The 15,911-nt window shown below is 34.6% G+C and overlaps 1 non-coding gene across 1 annotated transcript; it reads right to left on the bottom strand.

Annotated features, from left to right (window-relative positions):
- Positions 1-9,934: 9,934 nt before the first annotated feature.
- Positions 9,935-10,007, bottom strand: Trnar-ccu (transfer RNA arginine (anticodon CCU)). The gene has a single exon. It is a non-coding gene; the product is annotated as a tRNA-Arg (tRNA).
- Positions 10,008-15,911: the final 5,904 nt, after the last annotated feature.

The following is a 15,911-nucleotide window of genomic DNA, read 5'->3' as shown; positions in this document are numbered from 1 at the left end:
GAAGATCAATTGAAAAATACCGCCTCTATCGCATACACAAGGTTTTTCTTTGATTTGACCTAGTGACCTAGTTTTTGACCCGAGATGACCCATTTTCAAATTGGGCCTAGATATCATCAAGGCAATCATTCTGACCAATATTCATGAAGATCAATTGAAAAATACAGCCTCTATCGCATACACAAGGTTTTTCTTTGATTTGACCTAGTGACCTAGTTTTTGACCCGAGATGACCCATTTTCGAACTTGGCTTAGATTTCATCAAGGTTATCATTCTGGCCAATATTCATGAAGATTAATTGAAAAATAGTGCCTCTATCGCATACACAAGGTTTTTCTTTGATTCGACCTAGTGACCTAGTTTTTGACCCTAGATGACCCATTTTCGAACTCAGCCTAGATTTCATCAAGGCAATCATTCTGACCAATATTCATAAAGATCAATTGAAAAATACAGCCTCTATCGCATACACAAGGTTTTTCTTTGATTTGACCTAGTGACCTAGTTTTTGACCCAAGATGACCCATTTTCAAACTCGGCCTAGATTTCATCAAGATTATCATTCTGACCAATATTCATGAAGATTAATTGAAAAATACAGCCTCTATCGCATACACAAGTTTTTTCTTTGATTTGACCTAGTGACCTAGTTTTTGATCCGAGATGACCCATTTTCGAACTCGGCCTAGATTTCATCAAGGTTATCATTCTGACTAATATTCATGAAGATTAATTGAAAAATACAGCCTCTATCGCATACACAAGCTAAATGTTGACAGACAGACAGACGACAGACGACGGACATCGAGCAATCAGAAAAACTCACCTGAGCACTGCTCAGGTGAGCTAAAAAAAGTAACCACTTTAATTCTAAAATGGTTATTTAAAAAGTCAGAAAATTATGTACGTATCATCGTTCATAGCCCCCTTCCAAAGCATTAATCCTGTGTTAGGATTTACAAGCAAAATTTGGGAGGTAGGGAACTTGAATTTAATCCTCAATGTGAGATATAGAAGCCTGTGTTGGGTATTCTTTTATTTATCTAAGTAAACTTAGTCTAGATCTTATTTACAGTAACAGTACAAGCATTGCGTGGTCTGGGAAATACGTGTTGAAATTTACATGTAACAAGAGCTGTCCATAAGAGAGCCGGTTCCACTACTTAACAGCGTCTGAGCTAAGGGCCATAACTTGGCTAAACTTATGTAACTGGGTTAATGTATTACAATTTAGAACAAATTTGAAATTTATAAAGGTAATAATAACAACTTGCATACGAAAACTTCAACAAAATTGATAAAGGGCCATAAGTTGAAAAAAACAAGAGGTATCACACACCTGACCTATTGACCTAAAGATCATCAAGATTAACATTCTTACCAAGTTTCATTAAGATATGGCCATAAATGTGGTCCTTACAGTGTTAACTAGCTTTTCCTTTGATTTGACCCCGTGACCTAGTTTTTTACCCACATGACCCAGATTCTAACTTGACCTAAAGATCCTCAAGATTAATATTCTGACTAAGTTTCATGAAGATACAGTCATAAATTTGGCCTCCAGAGTGTTAACTAGCTTTTCCTTTGATTTGACCTAGTGACCTAGTTTTTGACCCCACCTGACCAAGATTTAAACTCGACCTATAGATCATCAAGATTAACGTTCTGACCAAGTTGCATTAAGATATGGTCATAAATGTGGCCTCTACAGTGTTAACTAGCTTTTCCTTTGATTTGAACTGGTGACCTAGTTTTTGATCCTACATGACCCAGATTCAACCTGAAGCTTGAGACGATAAAGATTAACATTCTGACCAAGATTCATGAAGATATAGTCATAAATGTGGCCTCTACAGTGTTAACAAGCTTTTCCTTTGATCTGACCTTGTGACCTACTCTTGACCCCAGATGACCCAATATCAAACTTGTCCAAGATTTTATTGAGAGTAACATTCTGACCAAGTTTCATTAAGATTGGGGCAAAATTGTGACCTCTAAAGTGTTAACAAGCTTTTCCTTTGATTTGACCTGGTGACCTAGTTTTTGACCCATGATGAATTAATAGCGAAATTGTCCAAGATTTTATTGAGGGTAACATTCTGACCAAGTTTCAATGAGATTGGGCCAAAATTATGACCTCTAGAATGTAAACAAGCTTTTCCTTTGATTTGACCTAGTGACCTAGTTTTTGATCCCAGATGACCCAATATTGAACTCGCCCAAGATTTTATTGAGGGTAACATTCTGACCAAGTTTCATAAAGATTAGGCCAAAATTGTGACCTCTAGAGTGTTAACAGTTGACGATGGACGGACGACGATGGACACAGGGCGATCACAAAAGCTCACCTTGAGCACTTTGTGCTCAGGTGAGCTAAAAATCAGCAAGAGTTATCTTACTTTGTTATTTCAGTATGTCTGATGACTGGAAAGCCTTGTGTGCGAAGTTTCAATCCAATACATACAATTGTTGCTGAGATACAGTTTGATAGTTAGTTGCATTTCAAAACTTAAACCAAATTTTTAAGTTAAAAAATGGGCCATCACTTGAATAAAAATGCAGAGTTATCTAACTTGGTTATTTCAGTAGTTCTGATGACTAGGAAGCCTTGTGTAATCCAATACATGCAATGGTTACTGAGATATAAACTTGCATGCAATAACTTTAACCAAGTTGTGACTTCGACATCCTGTGAGTAGAATAGATTGCTATTCAGCTAAAAATATGTGTAACAACGTTACAATATACTACTTCCATGATAATAGTTTACATTCCAAATAATATGTTGCATTTATATAATGACTATTTATAGTCATTGCTTCTATTCCATCTCAACAGCTGATTGCAGGCACTGACATGCTCCCATTTGAATGAGGCCTAACAGGGGTGGCTGAATTCAGAGCTATATATATAGATCTACATATAACTATGTGCACTTAGTAAATTTATCCTTCATTTCGGCTATTTAAGTGTATACTGGAATGAAGTAAGGATATTCACTTCATTTATGGCTATATTTTGGGCTTAAAATTCCTTTCAATAGATTCTACAGGGTTATTAAGTAAAAATTTTATTATGTGTAATTTTTTTTAGTACAGGGTTAAAAATGTTATTATACTGTGTCTACCCAGAAAAAATGCATTCTATACACATGTATAAATTATTCTAAATCCACACAAGGATTTCTCTTCTACACATGTTGTCTATTAGTCATACATTCGCGAGATAAGCCTGCATCGGTTTACACAGTCTTCCTGTAATTTGATATTTGTTGGAATAAGATAGAGCAAGTTTATAAATACTTTACACAAAGGGAGGGATCCGCAACGTGAGTAACAGATTTTTAAAAATTATACTTATTTTAATAGTTATACTCATAAATGTTCCTTATTTTTTAAAAGACTGATGCATTTTTGTTTGTTACTTTAAAATGCAATTGTGCTTAACACTAAACTTCGTTACATTTTTGAAGTTATAGAAGATTTGTTATAGAATGTAAAATATAACATGCTTGTTTTGTTCGTAGCAATTATGTTCTTTAGTAATAACACTAGCAGTTTTCGATTTTTATGAAATGATGAAACTGTCAAATTTTATATATCATCATTATATGTCAGGTGGAAATTTCAGCGGAGTTGAAGAATCATGCAAAAATGACGAAAGTTGAAAGTTTCAATTACTGGACTACTTTTTGGACTTATTATATTAGACTTACGTCGCCATAATATGAAATACAGATGGTAAAACACAAGTGTTGATTACTTGTTTGATTGCAAATTACGTTGAAAATTTGGTCAAAAAGTGGTTAGATTTAGGTTGGATAATGGTCGGATTGCGACGTCTTGCCAGACGTCTAAACGGTTTGCAAATCGAACCAAAATCCAACATTAATCTGACTTCGGGGTCCAACGTCTCTACGACATCTAACCAACGTCAAATGTCTACTGGGTAGCACCTGTGATCTTGTGTTAAATTGAACATCATTTTGACTACAAATGAACCTTAAATGATGAAGTTTGGTAGCTTTTTATACCATATTATGATGTCTTATTACCACACATCCCTTTTCCTTGGCAGGAGCTATCAATTTTTATTCAAAAATCTGTGACTAAATAATAAATTCCTAAATTTAGTCACTTGGGTATTGAAAAATTAGTAAATAAAACATGCAAAATTGTCATGTTATCAGTGCCTTTATTCTTCGACATCTTATCTGCAAAACAAGATGTGGAACTGACAACTGTCAGTGCAGAATTATCTATATTTTTAGCGAATTAATTCAATTAATTACCATTGAAGTTGTCACCAATATAAACAGGAAATGACGTCATTTGGATTTTATAAGTACGAATGACTTTTAGCAAAATCTATGTCATCTCGAGCAGGTGAAACCAAAAATACATGTAACAAGAAATATCTTTAAAAATGATGGTCGGCGAATTGTAATAAGGAAAGAGGTTTATGAATTTTTCATCTAACATTCATCTTTCATCTAACATTTTTCAAATTGCAAAACTAAACACCGCAATTTAACAATTTAAATGGTTCTCTTTTAATTTTTCGCAAAGGTTTCGTAGGGTTGCAATTTTGTTTCGTTTATCCTCAGACGAATAATTACAGCAGTAGTTTGATGAAGATTCACAAAGCGGTTCACGAGAAGAGGTCATTAAACGTGTTTATATTTTTAGCTAAATTGGTCCCTATCCCCATTTGTAACAAAATAGCAGGAGACCTTACGATATTGTTACACATCGAGTTTGATAAAAATCCATTTCATTTTAGTGGTTAATGCGAAGAAAGGCATATCTACTTTTAGTTATAGTGGTCCCTAATAGGGCCCAAGTTCCTATATAAATAAATTTGGAAGAGGATCTTATAATGATGCTCCAGACCAAGTATGACAAAGATCCACCAAGCTGTTCATGAGACGCTGTATAAAGGCATTTCTAGTTTTAGCTCTAGCAGCCCCTAAAAGGGGTCAAATGTCCCAGCTGAACAAAGTTGGCTGCGGGCCTAATAAAGATGCTACAAATCAAGTTTGATTAGAATACATGAGAAAAAATCAATTAAAGGATTTTTTTATTTATTATTTTCATTTATTTCTAAAATAGGCCAACTGATCCCGCTTTAACAAATGCATATTCGCTATTCATGAATCTTTGGACAATGACGTCACACCTATAAAAAAGTGAAGGTCAAGCAAAACATACAATTGTAATTATTTCAATATTTCTGTTTCATAAGCAAAATTTGACCGTAGTCATATCACATATTAGATAAACTGTATGCAGCGTATCTTCATTTCTGTGTAATGAGATTCAGTCATTATATAGCATATACATAATAAAACAGATTTCAACTGAGTTCAATATTTACATACCATGCTAAAGAAAAATATTCATATATAATAAATCAGTTAAATAATTTATAACAAATATATCAAAGCAAACAAGTACTCATTTTAATATGCAATCTGAATAAGTCACAAAAGCAAGAAACCTTTTCATATACAGACGACAATTGTAACAAGGAAAATCTTTTAAAAAGCACTTCTCTACATAAAAGACTCTTATCACACCATTATTCATGTGATACGCAGACCGTATTCAGCTCTTTCTTTAATTTGATATATGTTGGTATTTGAACAGGTTTTTATCATATTTATTAAACTTACTTATCATTTTGAGATATATCAATATTCTTGCTAAATATACTGAGCCAAAGTTAGCTTTAAAACTGTGAACAGCGTCGTTTAGGATAAACGCTTTGTCTACATTTCACTCAGCGTAGCACAATCAGCAGAGTGAAAGAAATTGACACTCTCGTCCAATCAGGCAGAATGTTGCATAAATCTTCCATTTTGATAAATTATCTATAATGCGTTATCAAGTAGTTTGATTTGCAAACTGAAGTCACGTGGCATAGGTAACGAATTCGCTCTTAGACGGCGTTCGCCGAAAAATATTTTCTAGAACATATGCTGGGTCTAAAGATCTTATACCCTAGCTTGAAGCCATACTGGTGTAAAACAGTCCCTTTTTTCTGGATTAATGAACATTTTAGAAGATGAGTCAGTTAATCCCAGGCCAATGTGCAATTTTACAATTTCGAACATCAATTGTGATTTACATGGCACACATATAATCCATTGGATTCTGTGATATTTTTTACAGAAAATGGGCAATATATGCATTACTTTGTTTATTTTTTCTCTATGTTGTGGTATGTAAGCTTTCCTACTAGATTGGGGAATACAGTCTGCATATTCTGCACTAACAGACCAATGTGTTCCGATACAAGGACATAGTGTATGCATTGGCTCTCGCATTTTACAAGTCATACCGGGAATCTTGTGAAGCGGCGTGGAAAAGAACCAAAATCCAGGAAATGGCAGAAGACATAACTCAGTTTTTCACAGATTTAACCTTCCACGCTAATCTCTGATATGTGCTCCACTTTCAAGCACTCCATCAACATACATGTTCCTTCCAATACTACATCAACAAGCTTTAGCCAGCCATGGTGCAACCGTGAGATTCAACTTCTGTCCAGGAGGATGAAGATAGTATATGAAAAGACCTGCTCTACCACGACTGTTTTGTTTGTTTGTTTGTTTTGGGTTTAACGCCGTTTTTCAACAGTATTTCAGTCATGTAACGGCGGGCAGTTAACCTAACTAGTGTTCCTGGATTCTGCACCAGTACAAACCTGTTCTCCGCAAGTAACTGCCAACTTCCTCACATGAATTATCAGAGGTGGAGGACGAATGATTTCAGACACAATGTCTTTTATCAAATCGTCACGGAAAACATACACTCCGCCCGAGGATCGAACTCACGATCCCGCAATCCGTAGACCAACGCTCTCCCTACTGAGCTAAGCGGGCGGACCTATACCACGACTGTTGCTGACTGGAAACGTTACATAAACTTCCAGCAGTATACCCAGACCGCATGCCACAATATACGGTTCCAAGAGTACATCCGGAACATGGTCAGTGAGCAAGCGTTCAAGAACAAGAAGTTCTAAGAATGAAGTCTGACAGCTTCGGCGTAGCACCACTAACACATGGCAGACACAAAAGGCAAGACTTAGATTTTCAACCGTCAGCCGTTGTTCACTCAAAAGCACAGCACAAACTTGCCGTCCATGGGATAAATTTGCATTCTTTAGCTCCTGAATATTCAAGCGAACAGTGTAAAAAGGAACCAGAGGAATTCAACCCACATAAACCCATTTGGCCGGCCAAGAATCTTCCCGCTCTCTGGGGAAAATGGCATTCCCGCTGTCTCAAGTCTTGACTCTCATCTTCCAAGTCTCACTTGGCCGGGGACAAGGCCCGGGCGACTAGAAAGAGGCGCACATCATCCACTCTAAAAGGGAGATAAGAGAATGGCTGTATGAATATCTCACTTACTTCCATCTGTTGAATCATAAAGACTGCAAAGAGGCGTACATCATCCACTCTACAAGAATTGTAATAAGAGAAGGGATGTGTAAAGTACCGTCCAGTCTCACTTAGTTTCATCTATTGCAAGGTCATGGAACAGTGATACCATGCGCTATCTAGACAGGAACGAGAAGATGAGCGACCAGCAGCGTGATTTCAGAGGAAGAGATTCTTTGAGACACAACTCATAAATACAGTCCATAATATTATGATCTTGCATCAGGCTTGAATAACAGACGACAGTTGTTTTTTTTGCCATGAAACTGTACCATTATGGCATCCAAGGGATCCAGAGCTTCCTCGCTAACCGAAACCCGCAAGCTGTTCTTGACGGAACCCCAGCATCCCAAGTCACTTCAGGAGTTCCCGGGGTACAGTTTTGTGTCATCTTTTATTCCTGGTCTACACCAAAGACCTGTCTCTACAGCTTGCTTGTTTGCTGGCGATTGGTTGCTATATAAAGAGATCAAAAACAAGCAGGATGTAGAACTCCTACAGAAGGAACTAGACAGCCTCTAAGAATGGGACAAGGACTAGCAGATGACGTTCAACCCAGATAAGTGTAACCAACAAGAAGCGCCCAATCACCATTACCAACAACATTCACAGCAATGTCCTGACAGAAACAAATTGCTAGATATCTTAGTGTAACCGTGTACTCCAACCTGACCTTTAACAGGCACATCAATAGTCTGACCAGGAAGGCAAATAACAACAACATTTTTACAAAGAAACGTGCCTTTTTTGCCCAAGCAGTGTTACTACAGTAGTTTGACAATATTCCTGCGCGAAGGTTGGTCCAAGGAACATCAAGTAAACGTCCTATCACTCACTGGTTCACTCCTTACTGGAGTACGCAGTGACCGTCTGGGACACAATCATTAAGACCAATATTATTATTATTATTATTATTATTATTATTATTATTATATACCACATTTATATAGCACTCTTTTCATATAAAAATACGTTCAAAAGTGCTTTACATAAAAACATTTATATAATGTTCAATAAAAAATGGGAATTGAACTATTATAGAAGAAATTAAAATTACATTACGGTAATAAGATACCAAGCATTTTAAATTGGAAGGTAGGCAGATCAAAACATGAAACAAAAATACAATATCATAAAACATTAACTGACCTATCAAAGACACTGGTCAGAGCAGAATAGAACAGAATACAAACAAAATAAGAGCTGTGCAAAGACGCGCCGTGCTGCTAGCTAGATTCTGCCACAATGACTACTACTCTAGCAGTGTCACTACTATGCACCAAGACTTAGGCTGGGAGGACCTCTATGCATGGAGACAACAGAGTATTTAGTCATCATGTAACACTGGATCATTAAATTGTATTATTCTATTAACTGGTTGATATGCCCACTACAATGCTTATCCCAGTCGGAGAAATTACCAGAGGACATGGCAATCACTTCCTTGTCCCCGTACTGCTGCCAACGTCTCTACCATACACATCCGGAACTCTCTTCCACATAGTGCCCTCCTAGCACCATCCATTGACGCCTTTTATGCTTTCGTCGGCGCGTTTATCACCCGCCAGTAACCACAGACGCGCTGTTTTTAACTGAAAATTTGTTGGACCTTCCTTCACCCATGTAAATAGTTCACTACGGTATGACTACAGTCTTTTGATCTCTGCACTTACTAGGAGGAGAAAATGAAGAAGACGATGAAGAAGCGAAAGGAGGAGGTGATGATGATGATGATGATGATGATGATGCTGATGATGATGAAGTGTGTACAGTTACTTTTACTGTCACACATTTAAGAAAAAATACATACCACTTGTTACTCTAGGCTTATTTTCTCCCATTTCATCACTTCCTGTCATAACATTTAAGGACCGATCCAGTGTTTGTTTAAAAATAGCCTATTTATTATAGTGGCTTATTTATACCAGCAGCGTTTTTTTGGCGCGTTTGAAGAGTTCCAGTATGTCAAAAACCAGAAATTTGGTGCCAATAAGACAAATACAGCTTCCAAATTAGCAATGGTGGCGGCATGTGATTTTGACTTTGCGACCAGAGCAGGCCAAGATCAGAAGGCTGAGCACGCTATTCAGTCAGTAAATTTTCAGTGAACATCCCTTTGAATAATAAGTGATACTACCAGTCCATCTTAGAAAGACAGCAGAGTAAAGGTTAATCAATTTGGGTACATCTACACCACTTTTTTTTTAAATCATAGAAATACCAAGAGATCAGTGGCCTATGATTTTTAAAAAGCGGACTGATTTTTTAATCAGATGTCCATTTAGAAGCTGTTATGATGTTGTTCAATGGTCGCTGCATTTGGAGTAAATTGTGGACAAGGACAGAGTCGTAACTGGTCCAAATCCTAAGTCTCTGTATTTTTTTTATTTATTTATTTATTTTATTTTATTTTTTTTTTTTTTTTGATATTTTTCAATATGTATTCTGATTGAACAAAAATTTCAAGAAAAAAAAAGAAAAATGTTAACCTCCGGCGGGACTCGAACCCGCAATCCCCGGCTTAGGAGGCCGATGCCGTATCCATTGGGCCACGGAGGCGGTTGAATCAGCAAGGTGAAAACACAGTTATTATGGGTAAAACACCGAGACTAGTCATAAATCAATTATAAAATGATACGTCTTTTAACAACTTATAATTTACATTTTTGTATTGATGTGTATACAATATCATATATATATATGTGTACTTGTATACTAGATTCTATAATATAACCATCCTATATATCTTATCAGGCGCGTAGCTTTGGAGGATCTACGCAAGTCCAACCAAATCGAGTGTGTTAACTTACAGATCTACGCTGTTCGCTAGCTATTATGTAATAGTTAATAGTATGTGTGAGAGTGTGTCACGAGGATATATCAGAGCTAGGGGTACATCGAGGGTATATTTCTCTAACACACGAGCATTACATATTATAACTGTTTTATCGCATAGTTTTATCATCAAAATTTATATATCATTTTCATTTAAATTTGTTTATTATTATTTTTACTCTTATGATTCCCTTTCTGCGCCTCGCTGACTGAAACACTAAAACTTCTGTTTTAGAAAATGTGTTCCCCAGATAAAAGTATCCAACAGATTTCTGCATTGGTTTTAAATCTTTGCATTTCATTTGCCAAACATATTGTAAAACTTGTTGTTTTGTTTGTAAAAAAAAAATCAAATTGAGAAATCTCAGAATTTCATATATTTCATGTATTTCTGAATTTGGCGATAACTATCGAGTTTTTGAAATATTCTAGTTTATTTATTCTTTTACTTTATAAATGTAGGTGTTTGTGATAATTCTTTCTCTGTGAACTGTAAATTGGAGCTAAAATCATCTTTTCTTTGAAAGGAAAAAATTATACTCCCTTGATAGGACCTCAATAGAGAAAAAGTGTTGCGATATATATCGGAACAGTTTTACTGTGCTGATATATATATATCGCAACAGTTTTTTTCTAATGAAACTCTACAGAGATTTCTGTGTTGATATATATCGTAAGTTTTGTAAAATATCAGCACAGAATTTGTAGTATTAATGTGAGTTACCATGTTTAACATACTGCAAAGATCAAAGGAAAACTGCCGCACTATGCGATAACTGCAGTTTGACAAAAAAGAAATATATTTTAGAATCTAGTTCTTGGTGAATGGAAACCTGAAATTTTGATCTCTGCTCCATTTAGGCCAGTTTCAGTTGTTAGAAGATCTACTAGCTAGATTCTAGTCAAAATAATTCGACGTTCAGATTGTTCTATATTTGAGACGGGCAATCTAAACGAGTGGGGATATTGCCCATATGAAAAGATTATCTCAATATTTCCTAAGATCGCGTCAAATTAGTTGGACTAGAAGATCTACTGTATGCCATTTTTGGGGAAAGTGAACCTATTTCTTTGTACGAATTAAGTTATGGTATGGTTGGCTCAATACTGCTTGTGGAGGTGGCAGAAATTTATTTTCAGTTTCCGACGATCTTCAATATAATAGAATGGCTTGCCAGTCAATAATCAAAACAACTGATCCCGCCATCCTTCTGACTTTGGACAGTAGTTTCGACCATTCAATTATATATTAAAAACACGACTTAGTTTGGTGTCGTATCTGCGTTGTTATGGCTGTCTGCTATGAAGACTGAATGGGCCGTCTAAGAAGCCATATAACAAAGAGGACTGATGAATATGATTCCGCTCCCAGGTATAGCAGCTACTTCAAACCACATACAAATTCATTCATTTTAAATTTTTGCAGGGGCGACTTGTCACGAGGGCATATGGTACACCCTCCAACACACTCCTTAGACTCTTGTCATTCCGTGACTTCTGGTGAATGCCATATTGAGTCCATTTCAAACATGGCTGCATACGCCCACTTGGAACTTTTTACATGAAAAGGGTATTTTGAAGCCATTCTGATCCATATATTACTTCATTCTTCATTTTAAATTTTTCAGAGGCGACTTGCCTGAGGGCACATGGTACACCCTCCAACACACTCCTTAGACTCTTGTCATTCCGTGACTTCTGGTGAATGCCATATTGAGTCCATTTCAAACATGGCTGCATACGCCCACTTGGAACTTTTTACATGAAAAGGGTATTTTGAAGCCATTCTGATCCATGTATTACTTCAAAGAAGCCAGTGATTATGATTATTATTATCATCTTTAATTTCATTTACTTGTTTCTGCCTATAAATAAGCTCATGCATGCACGCACGCACGCAACCACACACACACTCTCCAAAGACGAAACGATAAGGGATAATCAATAGCAAACAAACAATAGTTGTGTTGTACATGTTTATTAGTACTCAGATCTGCAATTTCATTCATTAGTAATAAAATGCTTTTGTATACTGGATAAAATTTTCCCGTGTAAAAAAAGCCACTGGAAAAAAAACGTCTTTTGTACAATAGTTTATACTATATAAAATAATGGACTTTGCCTATTTACAATGACTTTTATGCTGACTTTACAAAATTTGTTCAAAGTCTTGAGACATTTATAGAATCTATGAAATAAGAAAGCTATGTAGTATGTAAGTTTCTAATTTATTTGATGTATGAAAAAAATGGCAATACAAATAAATCATTTCGTCTAATTTGTATTTAATATAGAAGTACACTTTGTCTATAGGAGAAAAATCCCCTTTAACAATTAATAAGCTATAAAAAATTATAATGTATACTAAATGGCGAAGAATGACTCTCTAGACAGCTATATACTAACATTATAAAACTGATCTTAAACAAGTACTCAGATAAAATATATATTGCAAAAAAAAATCTAATTTTAATGTATATATTCAGACATAAGACTTGTACTACTTATAAGTCAGGGGAGTATTATAAACAAACCCCCTAAATTCAGGAAAACACTTGTAGGAGGGTTGTACATAGTACAAATAACCTCCCCAGGCCACCATTTTAAGGGTCATTCCTAACATAAAATCTGACACAGATTAGACAAGAATTTCTCAAAAAGCTGTGAAATTCTGTTTAGTGTTAAAAATCTTTTCTTCTATTTTTGCTACATATGAAATCTTTACATGTGTGATGTCCTTGTACCTTTTCCATTTTTTTGTCACTGATTTTGTTAACTGTCTTTTATCAGGTATTTAAAATTTTGATCCCCAAAATGGTGATCAGTTTTTTTCAAGGGAGATAAACATTGCAAAAACTGATTACTATCTATATGTTTATCATAAGGCTGTCAGAGAGTTACAGTATTATTATACACTGGCAGCAACAAAAAATGTCTTGGGCAGAAAAAAAAAAAACGAAGAAAAAAAAAACCTCTGGCTCCGACCTATGTCTGAAGATATACATTATTCTATAATAGACAATACAAAAACATACCCAGATGACTAAATATGAAAATATGACAACAGAAAATACTTGAAAATGGTAGAAAAATAAATTATTGCAAACTGCTACATAACTTTGTACAAATCTCTAGAATTGAATGTATGTTACATACAAGAAGACACATTCCGATTAACACATATGTCACAGCAAGCCCAAACATAAAATCATAAAAATTATGATTCAACAACACATTTATACAGCCTAAGGCAGTTGTGAATAATAAAAAAAATCTTAAATCTTGATTTTAGCATACAGGCTGTGATAAAACATTCTCAACTAGAGATGTAACATGTCTACATCTGAAAACCTGCAAAATCCAGCCTTCAAACAAATTTAAAGATGTAAAAAAACCTTTCTTACTTTCACTGAGATGATAGCGAAGTTAAGTAAAGACGACAGCGAAGCTAAGTGAAGACGATACCTCAAACTGTCTGTTTAATGGTGTATTTTATAAATATTTTGAATTAGAATCACACAAATTCATTCTTTGGTTTTTATCGGTTAAATGCCATTTTCTGTAGTATTTTTGTTAGGCCTAAAAAAATTGTTTCTGGTATCCTGAACTACCCTAAGAATTTGCCGCGACCCTAATGTTTTTATGGCGTTGGAAATTCCTTTTTTGATATTTTCGCTATTTTTTCTTATACTTTTTGATTCGTGTTGCTCTTTTTCCTACTTACATACCCTATTTTTTGGGGCATGTTACCGGAAACAATATTTTTTTTAAGGCCTTGTGTAATGGCAGTCAGTTAATCTAACATGTTCCTGGGATCTGCACCAGTACTAACTTGTTCATCACAAGTACAGTACTGACTTCTTCATTGCAAAGAACTGAAACCTTCCCCATAGGAATGACTTCACACACACTGTCCATTTATAATGGAAAACATGTATATTGTAACTTCTTGTATCATTTGCACACTGTAACAATACAAAGTAAGTATTTTCACCACAGCTTCTCAATTTGATTCTATTTCTTACTATTCTCCAAAAAGAGTACATTTACCATTGTGTAAATAATATTTAAACATATACTATGCCGACCTTTCACCCAGATATTTCATCATCACATAGTAACTTTAACTGCTGAAAATCCTCATAAAATGTGATTTAACTTGGCTATATATATATATAAATTTACTGTGTAAATAGAAATGCAGTCATGCTTAAATATCACTAACTTATTTTATAAGACTTTGAAATTGCTGGTTCTTTTTTTTTTGGCATTTTTTTTTTAATTGGCTGGTTCACTGTTAAATCTGCAAATTTTTGTGCACTTAATTGCATTACTTTATTCTTTATATGTTTTGAAAATTTCATCACCATAATCAAGTATCATGAATCAAATATTACAAAAAGTCCAATAAACTTTCACAGGTTTTCTTTAAAATACTCCATACCACATTCATTAAAAAAAAAAAAAAAAAAAAAGGATCTGTAAGTACATGTATACTTCCTTTAGACAAACCTGGTTATATATAAGAACAAACAGTAGTGGTTACATGTATACAAAAAACATGCAGGAATAGTTGGGGGAATATTTGAGCAACGCTAAAAGCTATGAGGATCTATAACAATATAAACGAATAAATATCTATCTAACAACACATGTATTGTACCGGCCCTATTTAAAATACGCACTTACAACAAGGCTTGCATGTTTTGTGTCTTCCCTCGAAATTGCATATAAAGACATTTTGTAGACTGGCTAATGTTAAAAAAAAGGCAAAATGAGATGAGTTGGCTTTAATTTCTACGAAATGAAACATATTTTTACCAAGCCAATGCTCTGTCAAAAACCATTAGGTTTTCAAAATTTTCTCCTTCAAAATGTTCTTGTCTGCATTATGAGCTATTCTTTTTTGAAAGAAAAAAAAAACTTTGTGTGACGTAAAAAAGATGTAATTTCCAGGTTGAGCGCAAAACTGTCATCAGTTACAACGGTATTGCATTCAACCCTTTATTATACTGACGTAATTATATTGATGTATTCCGTATCAAAGATTTAACAATTTAAGAGAACATTTTTTATCGCCAGCAACATATTTGCAGTAAAAATTAACATAAAGTCCATGTACATTGTATTTCATTTTCAATGCATTCTATTTTAAAATTCTTATCAAAATTTCAAATGTTGAATATGTGTAAAGTATGGCATATGTAAAAACTGTGTAAAGTGTGTAGAATATATTAAATATGAGGCAGAATGTGTATCGATAGAAAAGTTATTATGACATACTTATATATGTAATCAAGCACAGCTTACTTTAGAAACACTGCATTTCATAGCAATGAAATTTAACAAAACATTAAATGCATTTCTGGTTTAAAATAACTGAAGTCTATCAAATGTCTTTCCTTTAAAATAAATAAATAAAAAAAAAATTCGAACAAATTTATTTTGCTATTAAAAAAAATCACAACAATATATGCTGAAACACAATTATTTTTAACTGCTGCAATTTTTTACAGCAAAATATGTCAAGAGGTGGAACTGATGAAAGAGAAAAAAAAGTACAGACAATTAAATCCACATTCATATTAGTTTTAAGGCATAATGACAATCAGAAATGCTGTTTTATTA

Source organism: Mercenaria mercenaria, chromosome 16 (assembly GCF_021730395.1).
Source record: "Mercenaria mercenaria strain notata chromosome 16, MADL_Memer_1, whole genome shotgun sequence".
Classification (NCBI taxonomy): Eukaryota; Metazoa; Mollusca; class Bivalvia; order Venerida; family Veneridae; genus Mercenaria; species Mercenaria mercenaria.
Note: the sequence above shows the minus strand (reverse complement) of the source record. Positions and strands in the feature narration are given on the sequence as shown.